Raw genomic sequence first — 17,236 nt, forward strand, 5'->3', positions numbered from 1 at the left:
AATGGCGCATACTGATCTGTTGACATTTGTTGTTTAGTTTCTGTGCATGAAGAAAAATGTGACTTATTTCAGTGGCTAGAAGCCTAGCCTTAGTTCTGGAAGGCAATGAGACAATGGAACTATCCTCTAATTATAAGCTTCGACGAAAATAAGAGACGATATAATAATAATAATAATAATAATAATAATAATAATAATAATAATAATAATAATAATAATAATAATAATAACATCCCGCGCGACGTCGTAGGCGGTAACTGTTTGAAATTCGCGGGATGGCGGCGCACGTACATGTATTTTTTTTATAGCCTTTAACCAATTACTGATTCTGGAAGGGGGCTTATTTACAAGTAGGGTTATGCTACAACAGCCTTGAGCAAAGAGCGTCGGTCGATACCTCGTCTATCAGGGCTTCCGTACTTTGTTTCTCTTCATAGTTCCTAACTCTCTACCCCACTACATTAGCCCCGGCGGCGAAGAGGAGCCATAGACGATGCGAGCACAAGAGTGTCGTAGTAGGGCTTTAGGCGGCTAACGTGGACTGGTTCACGACTGCGGCAGCGTCTGTCGGTCGGAGCTGTTGCAGGGTCGACGATGTAGTTCACCAGCGACATGACGTGCAACGAACGATGCCATTGGGAGCGTGATATTTTGCTGCAAACTCGCGGGAGAGACCTGGGGTCTGGCATGGAATTTAAAACCACACCCTCGAGCCAACAGGCAAGATGGGGGCGAGTTTAGCCAGGTGAAGGCGTTCTTCTTGAAGACCTTCTGTCACGGATGTAAATGAGCGTGCTGGTTGGTGGTACTCTTCGGCACATTGAGCGAGTTCTGTCGCTGGGCGGTATTCGGAAGCATCCGGGTGGTTTTAAATGCATCCAGTGTGGACGGGTGCTCACGTTCGTACAGTAGAAAGAAGGGGTAAAATCCAGTAGAGGTTTGGCGTAGCTGTGTTATAGTCATATGTCACAAAAGCAAAAACGAAGTCCCAGTTAGAATGGTGGGATTATATGTACATGGAAAGCGTATCCCCGAGTGTTGTGCTAAAGCGCTCCGTCAATACTTTAGTATTCGCATGATAATTTGTAGTAGTACACGCTCCTCTTACTCAATGCTCCCCTTGCGGTCTGTAAGGTACTTTGAAATAAATAAGCAAATAAACAAATAAATAAAATGAAATTATTGCGCTGACTAAGAAGTTCTTGTACGACAAGCGAAAGAAACACACGGCTTTGGTCTCTAAGCAGCTCGTTTGGCACGCCGTGGCGAAAAACGAAGCAACGCAAGATGAACAAGGCATCATCAGGAGCTGAATCTATTTGAGGAGTGGCGGTTTAGGCATATCGAGTGAGGTGGTCGACGCCCACAATATTCTACGTATTGCCCGCAGGGCTAGAAGCAAGGGGCCCGTACAAGTCTATGCAGATTCTATCAAACGGGCGAGCTGGGCACGGCAAAGGGGGTGATGGACCAGGCGTGTGACAAGTTATTTTCTGGCGTTCACAATTCACGAACGAATGTACTTGCGGACGTACATTCCACGCCAGTAGAATGACTGGCGAAGTCTGTCATAAGTTTTCAAAACACCAGCGTGCCTGTTTTGTGGGTCTGCGTGGAAGTACGGCTAGAGACTGGAGCGCAAATGACAAGGCGTAAAAAGGAGAAGCTTCACACCATCTGGCTGATAGTTGCGGCGCTACAACATAGCGTCCGGAGCGCATAACTAGGTACTTGGCAACGAGGGGTGCGAGAGTGCCGTGGGGATGGTTTCGCCGAAGGCGTAGAGAGAACGTTGATAAACTATGCTATCCTAGTATATTTGCGCTGTTTTGAAGGCATGTCAGCGACATTGATGTTAGCGATGAAAGTTGCGGAAAGGGAAACAGGTGCAACGTCCGCAGGCACGGGAGAGCGGGAAAGTGCTTCCCCGTCGGCATGCTTGCGTCCCGAGCGATAAATGATGCGAATATTGTATTCTTGTGAACGTAGTGCCCAGCATCCAAGCCTACCCGACGGATCGTTTAATGACGCCAGCCAAGAAGGCGAATGATGATCGGTGGCGACGTCAAAGGAATGGCCATACAAGTAGGGACAAAATTTCAGCAACGTCCAAACAATTGTCAAACATTTCTTTTCGGTAACCTAGTACTTGCACTCTGCCTTAATGAGGGCAGGACTCGAATATACAACCACGTACTAAGAGAAGCCCGGCTTTCGTTGAGCGAAACAAGCACCAAGTCCAATCTCACTGGCATCCGTGTGTACCATGGTTGGTGCGGTAGGTTCGAAGTCACGTAGAATGGACAGTGAAATGAGGAGGCGACGTAATGTTGCGAAAGCCTCATCACACTGAGGCGACCAACGAGACAGATAGCTATCACCGGGAAGCAGGTTGGTAAGTGGTGCTATTAAGGAAGCGAACTTCTTGGCAATGAGGCGAAAGTATGAGCACAGACCAAAGAAGCTGCCAAGTACATTAGCAGTGGTAGATTTCAGAAATTCAGCAACAGCACTAAGTTTATGAGGAGCGGGAAGCACGCCGTCCTTCGAGAGTGCGTGGCCCAGTATGGTGAGTTGGCGAGCACCGAACCGGCCCTTTTTGATGTTAAGCTCAAGTCCTGTGAGCATCGAACAGCTCAAAACTTCGTAAAGACGACGGAGATGAATGTCGAATTTAGGGGAGAAAACGACGACGTCATTCAGGTAGCAGAGGCATGTCTTCCATTTCAAGCAAGACACTGTCCATCATTTCTAACGGTGATTGGGCATCACGTAAGCCGAATGGCATAACATTGAATTCGTACTGCCCATCGAGACTTACGGAGGCAGTTTGCGGGCGATTGCATGACGCAACAGAGACCTGCGAGTAACGGGACCTTAAGTCTAGTGCTGAAAAGAAGTCGGCCCCTTGCAAGCAGTCCAGGGCATCGTCGATGCGTGGCAGAGGATATGCATATTTGCCCGTAATTTTGTTTAGCCGACGGTAATCGACACGGAATCGCATTGAACCGCCTTTTTTCGTGGAAAGAACGACAGGCGACGACCGCGAACCGCAAGACAACTGAATGACGCAGTGCTGAAGCATGTCGTTGACTTGTCAGGAGATCACCCGACGCTTAGCAGGGGATACGCCGTAAACGCGCTGTTGTTCAAGAGCTTTGGAGTCGGTGTCACTCGCATGGAGTACATTGTGCGTTCGGCATAATGACGTCTTCTGGCAGTCAAACGAGCCGAAAAACTGGCGTATAAGCGCAAGGTGTTTCTCGTGGCTCGCTTCTGCAAGTTCACGGTCATGTGCGGAGCAAAACATACTTAAACGTTGATGATCAGGCGCACAAGTAGAAGAACTTGCAAGTTGTCCGCGTCGTCAAGGCAGAAGACGGAGGATACGTGTAATGCCGCAATTGGTTCCTATACACTCGCCACGGAGTAAGAGTCAGGGAACTGGCACCGAATTCGTAACAAACAAGGATGTAGCACCGTTGCGCATATCGATAGCGGCAAATTGGAACGCCAGATTTCAGCGGCGCTGAACTGTCTTGGAGGGTGTAAATATGACTATGGAATCACAAAACCTGGCGCAGGACACGGGAACAAGGACTGTAATACTGGGCGGTATGTTAGTATTGTCGGCGGCAAAGAACTTTGCCATAGTCGGTTGCGACGACGCTGAACACAACGCAGAAAACTCAACCTCGGCACGAGCACAGCCAATAAGAGCATGATGGCGAGAGAAAATCCCAACCGAGGATGACATGCGAACACAAGAAACTCAATGGAAAACACAGCGGCTTAAATGACGACGGGAGTTGTGCATGCGGCTGACGGCTAAATATGGTGTGCGCGGGCGGTACTGAGGGGCAATCCCTTTGACGTTGCGGTAACCTTCTTAAGGAAGCGGCAAAGCTTCGTATCTATCACTGAAATGGCAACACCAGTATCCAGAAGCGGAAGCATACGGTATCCACCCACAAAAAATTCGATGTGGCTTGTTGGAGAAATTTTAGGACTGTAATTTTTCGTCGAAGACGCAGTTCGTGCCTCGGAAACTGCGGCATCTAGTTTTCTGCATCAGAAGGGCATGGTCGACGGCACATAGGTGACAGAGAGTAACGTAGGGGTGATGGATATCGGCCGCTAGCTGAGGGCAGGCGTTCGGCCGAAGGGCTTGTTGAGCTCGCTCTGTGCCAATGTGTCGACGATCGTACACAGACCGGCGCATAGCATCATCTTGAAAAAGGAGGGCGACAGCGACAGAAGCGTGCCACATGACCTGCGTAACCGCAAGAATAACATATAGGACAATTGTCTGCTTTCCGCCGTGGATTTGAAAACGTAGGGGATAGTCAACTAACGTAACTGGAGGTGGCCGAACAGGTGCCAAGGTGGAAGAATAGGTTGGTTTACGGGGCAACCCAGCATCGACGACTGGCGCGTGCTACGAGGGCGCAGACCCCAGATATGGTGGATGAGTGAAAGGCAAAGCGTCAATGACCTCTTCCTGTATCATTGGTCGTATGACTAGGGCAGGATGTTGTGCCTGTGCTGGCTCGGGCGTACTCGATAAATTGGAGAGCTGTCCTCCGCACGCGCGGGCTCCTTGATCTGAACCAACAGTGCATTCCGGTCGCCCAGAATCAAAGCCGCCATCAAGTCGTTCTGTTCCAGAGGGTGTCGGGTTTGGGCACGTTGCTTGCGCAATTCGTCAAAACTATGGCACAAACTCGCAAGATCTGCAACGAGCTGTGGGTATTTGGCCAATACCGTTTGAAATGCATGATCGGCAACTCCTTTCAGGATTTGTTTGATCTTATTCCACTCAGGCATCGACGGGGTTAAACGCTTACACAAGTCGATGACGTCTTCAATATAAATGGTAAAGTCTTCCCCGGGTTGTTGAGCGGGCTCACGAAGTCGCTGTTCTGCGCGAACCTTGCGTACCGCGATGCAGCTGAAGTGCAGCGGATTGGGCGAGTTGGTGTTGCATGGTAACAATAAAATTCAATCAGCGCTAAACGACAGGACCAGAATTAGGAGGAGGCAAACACGGCGCTGAACTTACAACTAATTTATTTCAAGTAAGAAGTCAACATTTATACGTAAAAAACTGGGCACGTATGCGCCCGGTCACACATCGATGATCAGATACAAACTCCGGACAGCCAACATTCGCACGCGTTGCACCTGCCTTGCAATCTACCCTTTATGCAGCAATGCCATTTCTTTCGCTGACAAGACTAAAGATGTTTTGCAAGCGCAACTATTAGATTTTCTGATGATATGAAATGCTTCAGCGACTTCTCTGGTAGTCCTGTCACTATGAAAAAATAACAATTTTGTATCGTCAAAGAAAGGTACGCATTTACAAATACTGCAATGCTTTGCCAGGTTAGTGTCTTTTTTGTCTAAAGAATTGGCATGCTCCATTAGTCTAATATGGATGCAACGGCCTGTCTAGCCTATGTAAGTTTGGCCCCAAGATAAAAGAATTTGGTAGACAGCGCCCTTCTTGCAACTGATGTACTTATTGACATGATTTACCTTGCATGCAGCATTCCGTTTAACGCCTTCCTGCTTCCTCTGAACTGCCGCCCCTATTTTATCCAGCTTCATCGGAGCAGAAAAAACGACCCTCACTCCATACTTGGCCCCTACTCTCTTAAAACGATGTGACAACGTGTGCTCATAAGGAATGACAACAACTTTTTTCCCCGCGACATTTTCTTTGGGCTGTTCCGAACATTTCAGCGTTTTTATAATCTTATTAGCACCAGCCACAAGTACAGAATCTGGAAAACCGGCCTCTCTGCATCTCTGGGCTTGGACCATCAGGCAACTGGACATTTGATGAGTACACAATTTTTCGACAGGCATACCAAGACATCCTGTTACAATTCCGAATTTAACAAGCTTAGAGTGACAAGACACGTAGTTTACAAGAGGTTTTTCACTCCTGGGAGCATACTCAGATCTAAGAACTGCAGGACGTTGCTCTGTGGGATCTCATGTGTGAGGCTCAGTCCAGACCCATGCTTAGAAAAAACATCGAGTAAGTCAGGCACACATTCAGCACCCTTAGACTCAACTATAATTAGGAAGTCGTCCACGTACCGAAAAATTCGAATATACCTTCTATTTAAGTCATTCTCTACTTTCCTGTCAACATAACTTCGAAAAATGTTACTAAGTATTGGGGCAATTTTGGCACCAATACACACCCCCGACTTTTGCTTGAATACGTTATCTTCCCACATTACATAGGTATTCTCTAAGTAAACGGATAAAAGTTCCATGAAATACCCCCTTGAAATGCCACAACTATTTTGGAATGCGCACTCATCGTTTTGGTCTGAGATACAATTCTGAACACGTTGCAGAAGTTGATTATGGGTAAGAGAATAGAATAAATCGACCAAGTCTATGCTAAAACCAAAGCACGAAGCCGGGTTCTCCTGCATGAGAAACTTTACGACTGCCTCCGAGTTAGCCACACCAAACGGGTCAGTCCCGGAAAGTGTTGACAAATGCTTATTGAGGTAAGATGATACCACCAATTGCCAAGTTTGGCGTTCTGAGACTATTGCTCGAAAAGGAATGCTGGGCTTATGCGTTTTTGCCGAGAAGAAAATTTCAAGCAAATAGCGCTCTGATTCCTTAACTTTATTTGCCAAACTTAGAAGCCCCATGCCTTTCAATAATGAAACGGCTTCCTTCTTATTCTTTACCGGTTCCTTACTAGTCACTTTAAAATGTTTTCCTATTGCCTCAAGCGCCTTGTTTGAAAACTGTTCCTCAGAAAGTACAACAAAGTAACCTTCTTTGTCAGATTGTACGACGTGCAAACGGCTATCAACCAAGTAATCCATCAGCAATCGAAATCTATTGCTGCGCACTTTAGGGCTGCTACTACTAGCCACAGCGTCAGCACACTCTGATACACGCCTAGTTCTGTCCTCGGGCTGAGCCTTAGGTGACACATTATGGGCGAAGGCCAACTTTTCAACGGTTCTCAGACCCGGGTCGAGGCAAAATTTAGGTCCAAGGCGCAAGGTCTTTTCGTGCTTTGAATCCAAAACAACGTCTCCAAGGACCAGCAGCTTTTCTTCTCCAGGAATACTTCTTGTGCCTTTTGGAAGGGATGTTCGGACCGTGTTCCAAAGGAATTCCGTGAGATGGTCAATGGTCACACACCACTCGCGAAGCACACGCTGACCTCGGCATCTAGTCCGAAGCAAGTCCTTGAATAGCCTCGCCAGAGAAGACCCGCAGGTGTTACTGGATTGTCTGGCCATCGCTACACAATGGCTGCCTTCACCTACCTAGAACAATCTTGGCCGAAGCGGCAGTACTGCTCGCGCCCTGGCTCACGTATTCTTTTCAGCATGTGCAGGTTGGTTACGAGAGAATATGTTGTTTTGAATGCGTAAATATTTCTATGCCTTCCAAACGATAATCCTGTCCGTACGTGAAGTAAGAATGCAATGGCTCATAGCCCCGTAAACAATGGCTCACACCCCATAAGCAATTGCTCACAAGTCTTGATTCAGTGATTTTTCGACATGCAGTTGTGTGCGAAATTTGTACTCTCAGCAAAAAAAAAAAAATCTGATGACAGATGTTAAACAGTGTTTCCGTGCCCCGGAACATTGTACAAAACGGTGTGTGAATGGTTCTCTATGTTATTTCTTCTATTTTGCTGTGAAGACGTTAAAATAAATCGTGGCCGACCTAATCGGGCACCCGCAGTATCTGAGCTTATTAACTTACCCGATGACCCTGTCAAGCAAAGGATGGTTCCGTTCCAGCTATTCAAATATGTGCGCACCTGTTCGCCACAAAGCGCTAAGTTTCAAGCACAATTGGCCGCTGATATAAATTGCATACAATCCAGGCAAAACCCCGTCTGACACCATCGATATCCGCAAGCGGCTAGACGGTCAAAAATAGAAATAATTTTTTTTTCAAAAATTGTCTGAAAAAGATAACATCAACTAAGGAGTCACTCGGAGAATTCGCAGCTGAAAACCCCGTATAGAATCGCGCCTTAACGTGCTAGGAGAGGGATCTCTCCGGGTAAGCTAATGTTTTATGGTCTTCGCGATTCTGAAGAAAAGTGGCTGAAAACAGGAGAAAGACTAATAAATAAGTTTAAGGTTGTTTTTAAAACTTTTCCTGTTGGTTTATTTCATCGTCATCATCGCTTGTGCAAGTTTGCTCCTAACAAATGGCGCTCCATTTTAGCGAAATTTACTGAAGGTGAGCTGAAACAAAAGGACATCACAGTAAACGAGGATTTTCCAGTTCACACACGGATCGCCCGAAAAAAGCTAATAGATTTCCAAAAGTCTTAGCCATAGTTACCGACATTCGAATTAAGGTACGATAAAATACCCAAAAATCACAGTTTCTACTCAAGCGACACAATTTCAGACAGCAATCAAGAATTTTCAAGCACACACAGATATCAGCGCCAATCTTTCATTTAATTAATCATCGCCTCAGTCTAGGACTGCGAGAGGGACGGTGGTTTAAATTCTTTATGTAATTCACAGCTGTCAGTTATATTTGCAAATGCAAGAAGCATGCACAGTAACTATGATGCACTATATCACATTAATAATTCATGCGCAGTACACATAACTGCTCTTACAGAAACGTCGCTCAGCCCTGACGTTCAGAACCATGGAATCTTTCATAATGAAGATGATCTTATTACCTACAGATGCGACTGGCTTACAGATCGTGATGACGACGTTCTTCTCGCCATATCTAACAGTATTACATACTGAAGTATCAGTATTAGTACTAGTCTTGGAATAGTCTGGGTGTTATTAACTCATGACAATCGTAAATTAATGCTTGGCGTTTGCTACCGATCCCCGCCTACCTCGCTTACCTTTACAGGTGAACTCCAAGACCGCCTTAAAGAAATCAGTGCGACAATCACTACCGCTCCTATATTTTTACTCGGAGATTTTTATTTTCCTAGCACTGTTTGGAGCCTTGATACCACGCCCACACTCTTTTCCTTGTCGACGCAATGTGTTGAATTTGTCCACTTGGGTTCTTTACTTTCACTGGCACAACTAATTACGGAACCAACTAGGAATATAATTCAATGTATGAAACACTCTTCGTATAATCCTGACGACAAGACCCAATTTTGTATAGTTCATCATTCCTTTGACATGCATTACCGTAATGAAAAATCCATATGCCCCATTACTACCAAGTCCAATAATCCGATATGAAACATATGGGATGCCACAAAAAGTCCAGTTCTTCCCATATGTCATACGATGTTATTTAATGTAGTAGTTACGGAGAATACGGAGTATTTTCAGTAGGGTAGTGATCATTCATTAATCATTTTTCATCTTAAGGCAGTACGGATATCTTCTAAGGGAACAGTGACACTACGAGAGTATAAGAAGGCAGATTTCATTGCAATAAGAAACGGTCGGTCTGTCTTCATGGAAACTTTTCTTGTAAACATTTTTTATCTGTTCGTGTAGTCCAACTGGGCTACCTTTGTAGGTGATGTTGACCGTTAAACAAAGAGATATGTTCCAGTAAGCAACATCATTTCTACCTAGCGCGTGCCTTCATACAACGCATATATCAAAAAGTTGCATACATAGAACCTTAAAAAATACCAAAAACTGACTATCCATTATTTTCCGAACGTGTTGCAAGGTATCCTCGAAAATTTCGGCGTGTATACCACAGCTAGCAATACTATCGCTTTGCTAAACCTTCGTGGGGATTCATTTTATAATCATATGAGTGCTACAGTATTGAATGATACGTTTGGTAATCACTTTCCAGCACTTAAGAGCATCCATGTACCTGATGTACATCACCATGATTACTTAGTGATGCTTCCGGGTACTGGTGACACAGCTGGTGTTGCCCATTTATTTATTACTTTAAATGATCATACTACTCCAGGATACGACACCGTTATTTCAAAATTCTTAAAGATACAGTTGTGGTGGTGGCTTCAATATTTTACCTTCTATTTTTCAGCAGTCATTGGATACAGGGGCACTTTCTAAGCAACGAAAACTGGAAAGAACACTCCTCTTCATAAATCTGGGAAGAAGAATTCTCCTGCTAATTATGGCTCCATAGCTATCACTAGTACATGTTGCAAACTGTTTGAGCATATCTTTTTCATCACTCTTATAAACTTTCTCGAGAGTAGTTCAGTTTACTCGTCCATAGTATGGTTTCCGAAAGGCAAATTCACGCAAAACTCCACTAATTGCCTTCACAGAGAACTCGCATCAAAAACTTGGCAGGTTATCAGTGGCTACTTGCATCTTTCAAGATTTTTCAAAAGCATGCCATAAAGTTTGCTGTCATATACTCCTACTAAATTTGGGTGACCTAAATATCGATAGTAAATTATTAAAATGAATCGAATGTTTTCTAACTATTCTTTTACAGTCTGTCTCAGCCAAGGCTGGGGCTTACCATTTGTTAACTTAAGTTCTGGTGTGCCATAAGGTTCCGTTCTTACACCGCTACTATTCCTAATTTATATCAATTATCTTCATTATTATCTGTCATCTAGCATGCATTCATTCGCCGATGACCGTGCTCTTCTTTTTGAGATTACAAACGACAATGATGTTAGCATGCTACAGTCAGGCTTACGGCTATAGCTATTTAGTGCAACCAATGGCTAACGGCACTAAACATTTATCAAATCCAAGGTGATGGATGTCACCCTTACTTCTATTCTCGCGCAACGTTTTCTTTGAATTTAGTTCTTTATAAAAAAATCAAGTCTCCTTAACCCCTTAATGCCTACTATGCCCTGGAGCAACAGCTCGAAAAATTTTTTTTGACTGCTGTTACCTCCATGATACTGCTGGCGCCACCTATGGGAAGACACCCAGCCTCTTGTACGCCAAACAAATAAGCAGACATGGCAGCACGGGTTCTTTGTGTTCAAAAGTACCGCGTTCTTGGATATGCTGAGAGGTGGCCATGCGAGCTTAGCACACGTGAGTAAATTTTTTTGAACTACAATGAAATAGACATTACTAAAGCAACTGCTAAAATTAAAATAGCTTACAAAACGATGTAGGAAATTTATGATGACGCTAACCGGTCTGGCCATAATTTGCACAACAGAACTTTACCCGCTGAAAGTGGTGTTGCGCATGAGCAACAACGGGCATATTCGAAGGCGCAATGAGTTATTGGGAGATACTGCTTGTAGCATGTTCCCGCTGTACTGAAGGTAGAACAAACATACACCGTACTGTTAATTCTGCGGAATAGATAAACGTTAGTCATAGGGTCATGATTCTTGTACTTTATTATTAGATGGCGACGCCAAAACAAGGAAAGTGGCTGAATGATGGTGCATTGTCCAGTGTTAACTTCGACATTAGACCTGACCCGCCGCGCAGAATCGGAGACCGCCTCTTCGAGTTCGGAACTCCTGGCTCAAAACACGCGAGAACGCCTGGTCTGGTACAATGACATCACCAAGCACTACCAGCTAGGCAGGCGGTTGCTGCCCCCACCTCACCCCATGCTGAAACGTCGCCAGGCAGTCATTTGGCGACAATTGCAAACACAAACATTCCCCAGTCCGGTGCGAATGCAACACATTTTCCCCGCGCAATAACCGACTGCTCTTTGCAAATTGTGTCAGGAAACTACAGCGACGCTGTCACACATGTTGTGGGATTGTCGGGTTACATCAGCTACAATGGCAGTAGCTCCGGAGGCTCTTGCGTCGAAGTGGGCCGCCGATCTGCGCAGCTCCAACCTCAAGACACAAGAGTGGGCTGTCCAGCAAGCCCTAGAGGCGGCGACGAGGCAAGGCCTCGAAGTCCCCTCATGGGAGACCTGAGCCCGGGTCGTCAAAGTTGCTGGATTCAAAATAAAGTTGTTTCCATCCATCCGTGGCCTGAAAGACTCTGACTGTGATCCGGTAGATAATCAAAGAATGATTGATTCCCGCCCACTTTAAGTTATGCGCAAGCGTCGCGATCAACAATCATGCCAACAGGAAGACGCAGAAATGCCAAGTGATCCTGTCGAAGATTTGCCGGGAAATCAGGATTTGCGCAGAAAGAAGATTTGCGCGAGATTTGCGCAGAAAGAAGAAAAGAAAACCTTCTCAGAACATGGCCTGCTTCTAAGCCGTGATTGTTTTAAATCTAACATAGTACCATAGGTGCGCAATGTTGCTCTGGTTCAACACCTCGTTGTTCAGCAATGAATAATTTCTTTTTCTGACAGCATATTTGGGATATTTTGTCAGTAATTTATGCATGCCAAAGTTTCCTTGATGCTGCATATTGAAATAAAGTTTTGGACATCGAAAGGTTAAAATAGAATACTCAGTAGCACTGTGGGATCCTTGCTAAGACCACCTGATTACTTCTTTAGAACATGTTTTGAAGAACTGCGTTCGTTTCATTTTATTCAACTTTACCCGAGGAGCAAGCATAACAGCAAGGGAAACTAACTTGAATCTTCCCTCGTGGACTTCACGACAAAATATTTGTCGGCTCACTCTGTTCCAGAAGTTGTATTAGTAATCCACCTGGCATAATGACCTCCGAAAAAATATAAAGATATGGGGTTTTACGTGCCAAAATAACGATTTGCTTGTGAGGCACGCCGTGATTGGGCATTCCGGATATTTAGACCACTCTTTAACGTGCATCTAAATTAACTACACGGGTGTTTTCGAATTTCCCCCCTATAAAAATGCGGTCGCCGTGGCCAGGATATGATCCCCGAGCTCGTGCTTGGAAGCCCAACGCCATAGCTCCTAAGCAACCGCGGCGGATTACCATAACCTCTTCCTAGGCCCCTTTATATATTTTGTCGCATGGATCATCTCCAGAAAGTAGCCATGACCTTATGCAGAACAGCCTCTTTTCCACACTCATTTGTTGTCTTAAAGAATGGAACGATCTTCATAATGAAATTGTATCTATTATCGGCATTAATAATTTTCGAAAAGTGTTGACAGGTATTGTGTGAAAAATGGCAGTGTTGTATTTCGTGCTCACTAAAATTTTATTTCTTTGTTTCTTAGTCAACATTGTATACATAAGAGCAAGCATTTAGGTACCTGCATCATTTCATTGTCCACCTTTAGATTTTTGTTTCCCTTGCCCAGTGCCTTCTGTAATGCCTGCATGGCCCTGAGGGTAAATATGTATATATATATATATATATATATATATATAATATAACCCCGCCAGGAAGCGAAAACTGCAATGGCTCATACTCACGTAAAACAAAGGCTGCAAGCGCTCAGCACAATAAAAGCAAACAATGCATACTTTCATTGAAATCATCCATACAACACGCGGAGCACCATACGTCTCTAAGGAACAAGCTCAAAGCAAGCATCATAACCATCATTAAAACATTGCAAACACCCATCAGCTGTTGTAGTGACGGTTTTACGACAGCTTCACTTGACATCCAGGATTATAAATACCGCTAAAAGTTGACAAGGGTAGGATCATGTTCCATAAGGTTGATAACGGCCGCTGATGGCTGACAATGGTTTATACTGGTCGGATAAGGTTTCATCATCATCATCATCGTCATCATCATCATCATCATCAGCCTGGTTACGCCCACTGCAGGGCAAAGGCCTCTCCCATACTTCTCCAACAACCCCGGTCATGTACTAATTGTGGCCATGCCATGCCTGCAAACTTCTTAATCTCATCCGCCCACCTAACTTTCTGCCGCCCCCTGCTACGCTTCCCTTCCCTTGGAATCCAGTCCGTAACCCTTAATGACCATCGGTTATCTTCCCTCCTCATTACATGTCCTTCCCATGCCCATTTCTTTTTCTTGATTTCAACTAAGATGTCATTAACTCGCGTGTGTTCCCTCACCCAATCTGCTCTTTTCTTATCCCTTAACGTTACACCTATCATTCTTCTTTCCATAGCTCGTTGTGTCGTCCTCATTTGAGTAGAACCCTTTTCAAATTGAGGACGACACAACGAGCTATGGAAACCAGATAAGGTTTCATAACATCGATAATGACACTGGGTGGTGTGGACATGAGAAAGTGGCACAATTTTTACGGCTTCGTAGACAACTTCCAGAGGAGTTAGTGCTTGAATTATTTTTTTGGCACCTTGATATGTTACTGTCGCTGCTGCCACAAACTGTTCTTAAACTACCTGTATCTTTTCTTTTAGTTTCTAGTGTTTTTCTGTAGTTTAGTTTAATTATATATTCCTACCTGGTGCTAAGCTCGCTACTACAATTGATTAACTTCAGTAAAGGCTTCTTAATAAATCTGTTCGTATGACTGATCCCATTGTTGACAACATTGCCGAGAAAATGAGTACCTTGACGTGCTAGTGCAAAATGTGCTAGTGCGAAAAGGCACTCGTCTCTTTTCCAGAGCACTGCCGTTAAAAGAAAACCTAACAACTGTAATAATTTGCGGACTGATAATTGTCACGCCAAGAACGATAAACCAGAGGTGTGCTTGTCGCATGGCTGAGGAGCGGGACCTTTCTGTTTCCAACAGCCTTTATTTTGATCTTTAATTGCCATTACTATCTACCACAGATTCTTACCTTTCATCATCTAAACTGGATAAGTTCATGTCGCACGACTACTATTTAATCATTCACTTCTATGCTAGAAGTCTCCACAAGCACTTCGATGACTATCAGAACCTTCTTTCGCTTGACTCCTTTTCAATAATATGTGTATCTCAAGCTTGGAATAGTAATGAGGACAAGGACCTATTCTTCTTTAACTTATTTTTCTGAGTATTCTGACCGAGAGACAAGTAACTACACTCGTGAAGCTATACATATTTCAGCTAGCATTCCATACAAGCGCCGACATCAATTCTAGTTAACTATTACTATCTTTGAATCAGTATTTGTTGAATTTGATTCACCTGCCTTCTGTGTAGCCAAAGAACCATAAAATTTTAGTTATGGCGGTTTACGTGCCAAACCCACTTTCCGATTATGAGGCACGCCATAGTGGAGGACTGCGGAAATTTTGACCAACTGGGATTCTATAACCTGCACCTAAACCTAATTAAACGGGTGTTGTCCCATTTTGGCCCCTTTGAAATGCAGGCAAGAAGAACTTAATGCTCGGAAGCATTTATCGCCCCGCTTCTTCTTTAGTTACTGACTTCTGTTGCACCCTCGACAAAGCTGCAAAATTCATCCGCCCTTCCACTCTATGAAGAAGGACGAGCAGCGAAACTGTGCTGTATTTTACCTGAATCGACGCATCTATATATATATATATATATATATATATATATATATATATATATATATATATATATATATATATATATATATATATATATATATATATATGTATGTATGTATATATATAAAATGTATTGATATTATTATGGAAAGTCACAGAGAACGAACACGTCTTTTGATATTGGACTTATTTATTCTTATTCTTTTATGAAGTAGTGACGTGTGCAAGTGCCACCGCATTACCGATGAGAATTTCAGAATATTTACAATGTCACTTTGAACAAGTATATGAAACTAGGCGCAATTTTAGAGACGTCTTAGCGGCTAATTCTCATATAATTTGTTCCGGGATAGTATTGATGAAACAATAGTTACAGCCGTTTTCTGAAACCATACTCCCTCCGTAGACGGCGATGTATTGACAGCAGACTGGAATTATATAACGTTTACAGCTTCCCTGTGAACTAATTCTGGCAAGTAAATGAAACTGGCCCTAATGACAGAGTCGTCTTAGCGGCCACCCTAAGTTATATTTTTTACAAGATAACTACATAAGATTGGTTGCTACAGAGCATTTGCGTGAAACAGGAGACAAAAACACAGATGGCGTGTGATGCGGACGCCCGAGGAAAAGCCTCGGGTTTTGTGTCGACACGCGGATATGATACTCGGAGAAGTAGCGCTAAACAGCTTCGCTGTAAAAATCGTACGCGAATTTCAACGCAATAACTACGGGCCATATCAAAATTAGCCTTTTGCATACCACTTGACCCAATTCTTCAAATGGTTTGGCGACCTTTCGTAGATTTGGCTACGAATGTTTAATTACTCTCCCTAATCGTTGTCCTAACAACGTTGATGGCGCTTTGATTGATCACGCAATATGGAACACACTCACTGTATGCAGGCATTTTTAACCCTGACATTATCGATAACTACCCTATCGTTCTACGCTTTCGCAATAACTTAACCTTAAGAGACACTTCAGACTACAAAATTGAGCTTGACAGAAGATTGTTCCTTGCTAGCCTAACTAAATCTGAATGGTCGGCAGTCGTATCAGCTAATGATCCTCAAAAACCTTTTTCACCGTTTTTATCGACCGTTTCGTCGTATGTACAATTTCTGCCCTCACAGACTAAAAAGGAAGACAAAAGGTAGCGTCCCCGCAAAATCGATGGCTTCCAGATAACCTTCTGAAGTCAATTTGGTATCGTGAATATTTCTATAAAAACAAAGAAAGCAACATTCGACTCCAAATAGCTTTCGTGTTACAATAAGTTTTCTGACCTTCCGGTAAGGTGAAAAGTGCGAAGAAGAATTATAATGTACTAAAATTGCAGAATGTGTTAATAACACTCGGAAGGAGTGGGAAATATTTAAACGTTTTTAAATCGTAACACTTAGACGTCATGTCGAGAATCATTCGCAATCATTCATGGTAATCTGCTTGATATTGCTAATGTCTGTTGTGACGTTTCTTTTTTAACATTTCTGATTCCGCTTCAAGCTGTAACATCTCTTTTACTGCCTACCTCATTCATTTTTCCGTTTTCCAACTAAGCCTGATGAAGCAATTTAAATAATTCGGGTCCTTGAAACCATTAGCGCTGGCCTCGATAATTTTAGCGCTTACCATAACAACGCTTTCCGGACCTATGTCGGCTTGACGGTGCCGCGTGATAATATCGTCTCCGGTCACATGTGGGGAAGAGCTCGACACGCACACCTGCTCGCATTCTGCAGTTATGAGGGTTGATTGCGCCATCTCTCGGCAACACTTTTCAGCTACAAATTGTACTTTTTGTTGTCTCGAGAAGAGGGCAGTAGTTTTTCAAACGCGCTTGAAGTGATTTTCGGGCCTAACTTGTGGCGCGTAGTGATGACATGTTGGAGACTTTTTCTGCCCGGGTATTACATGGACGAAAATCGCGTGAGTTTGCTGAATCCGGTGATGATTTTAGCGCCGATGAGGAATA

General features: G+C 43.9%; 1 protein-coding gene across 1 annotated transcript in view; it reads left to right on the forward strand.

Moving 5' to 3' along the window:
* The first annotated feature begins 17,144 nt into the window (after positions 1 to 17,144).
* LOC142590943 (uncharacterized) overlaps positions 17,145 to 17,236 on the forward strand; it is a 60,919-nt gene continuing 60,827 nt past the window's right edge. Inside the window, exon 1 of the mRNA XM_075703324.1 lies at positions 17,145 to 17,190. The gene's annotated coding sequence lies outside the window, so the exon portion shown is untranslated. The remainder of the gene's footprint in view (positions 17,191 to 17,236) is intronic.

Source organism: Dermacentor variabilis, chromosome 8, assembly GCF_050947875.1.
Source record: "Dermacentor variabilis isolate Ectoservices chromosome 8, ASM5094787v1, whole genome shotgun sequence".
NCBI classification, from domain to species: domain Eukaryota; kingdom Metazoa; phylum Arthropoda; class Arachnida; order Ixodida; family Ixodidae; genus Dermacentor; species Dermacentor variabilis.